This window comes from Eubalaena glacialis, chromosome 13 (genome assembly GCF_028564815.1).
Source record: "Eubalaena glacialis isolate mEubGla1 chromosome 13, mEubGla1.1.hap2.+ XY, whole genome shotgun sequence".
Classification (NCBI taxonomy): domain Eukaryota; kingdom Metazoa; phylum Chordata; class Mammalia; order Artiodactyla; family Balaenidae; genus Eubalaena; species Eubalaena glacialis.
Window position 1 is genome coordinate 88,033,071 of NC_083728.1, and position 1,903 is coordinate 88,034,973.

Sequence of the window (1,903 nt, forward strand, 5' to 3'; positions counted from 1 at the left end):
TCAGAGCATGGTAACACCATCATTTTCTGAACATGTGTCCCATGAAGAAGCCACAGCTTAGTTGCACCTGTGCAGAAGGACAATTGCCTCACTTTTTCTTTTCTCCGATCACCTTATCACCTTTCCCCGTGCCCTCCATGCCTCAGCTTTATCCCATCAATATCCTGTGCCCCTCCCCTTCCGGGAGACAGATTTGAGATCCATTCTCCCCTCTTCTGGCTTGGCCGCCTCGTGAATATAGTTTTTCTCTGCTGCAAACGTCAGCGTCTCAGTGTTTGGCCTGTTCCCTGCCCAGCGAATGAACCAGGTTTGGTAACATAGTTTCCTATTTCTAAATTGGTTTGCCATTCATTAGATATTTGAAATTCGAATTCTTTGTCAATCATATATGTTACAAATGTCCTCTTTCTGTCAGTGGCTTATTTCCCTTTACTTTTTTTTTTTGTTTGTTTTTGTTTTTTTTTTGTTTTTTTGCTGGCTGCTTGGAGTTTATTTTCTACTTGGTGCAAGGCACAGGTTAGGGGGTGCCGGGAAGGCTCTCATGTGGCTTGGATAGTAAAGAGTGGAGTTCTCTCAACTTCCTTTTTGGTGTTTTGCTGTTTTGATATTAAAAACCCAACTGCTTCTGTTGGCTGCAGCCTGCTCACTCTCAGGGAGGGGAAGGAGGGGGTGCTCTGATGAGCCTAGCGCCTTGGGAGGAAGCCCGGCAGCTGGTGGTGGCCACTCAGGACGGGGGCCTGTAGTTGGTTTGGCCAGGCTGGCCGCCAGGCTGCTGCTTCCCCACGGCTTTCCGGGCCAGGTCACAGGTGATCATGCCGGTGGAGGCCTGGGCTGGTTTGCTCTGGGGACTCCAACACTGTGGCCATGAATGGGAGAGTGGACTTCCCGAAAAAGAAGCTAGCCCACCAGCGTCCCGGGTCAGCTCTGGGGAGACCGGGGTGGCGGGGGATGCCTTCCCCAGGGTACTCGGCACTTCCGCAGGAGCTGTGACTGGAAGTGGAGCCCAGGCGGCGCCAGTAGTAGTCGTGGGTGGCCACGAGCGAGCCGCTCGTGGAGGGGATGGCTGCCATGCTCTTGCTTGTGGGCTGGTGGAAACCTCGGCGGCGACCCCTCGCGGGCCTCGGCGCTCGATCACTGACGGCGGGGACCGGGGCGCTAGGCCACTGAGCCCATCTGCGCAGGAGACCGCAGCCGACGGCTCCACGACCCAGACGCGCGGGACGCGCACGCGCGGACGCGCCCCCTTCTCCCTTTACTTTTTTTTTTTTTTTTCAGTTCAACCTGGTATTTATTTGCTTTGTCAAAACATTGTGCTCAAAACAAGGTACATTGATGATTTTCTGATCATCAAAACATTATATTCTATCTTCCCCCCCACACACACACACTGTATTTTATTTTTACAAGAGATAAATAGACTGACACCAAGCATTGTACATGGATGACCACAACAAAAGCAACAGTGATTGCAATTACCAAACATGAAACACACTCATACTATGTCATAATATTGACATTCAGTCCAGTAATCCTCCACTGTAACAGCTCCTTTACTTTGCAGTGAAAATTGATTTGTATATTCTTTGCCTCTGAGTCCTTGTGGGATTTTTTCTTTTTTTAAATTCAAACAGAAAGTCACAAAAATTATACTCATCCTCATCAGTTCACTCAGTCCCATGTAATTAATTTTTTTTTTTCATCTTGATCTTTTGTTAGCACTTTTATGAGCTCATCAGTTTTTCATTAGAGTTCTGAAAATGCTTATTCATTCAGTTCAGCAGTACAGTCAGGTACCAGAAACCTGTACTTGTCAGAGTCTTTTCCATGAATTTCCTGAAGATGAAACCCTTTTATAGGAACATATTTACAAAAGAATCAGAGTACACCCAGAACTGTCTGTAAA

The 1,903-nt window shown here is 47.9% G+C and overlaps 1 pseudogene; it reads right to left on the reverse strand.

The window, feature by feature from the left end:
* Positions 1 to 462: 462 nt before the first annotated feature.
* LOC133103727 (pancreatic progenitor cell differentiation and proliferation factor-like) lies at positions 463 to 1,182 on the reverse strand (annotated as a pseudogene).
* Positions 1,183 to 1,903: the final 721 nt, after the last annotated feature.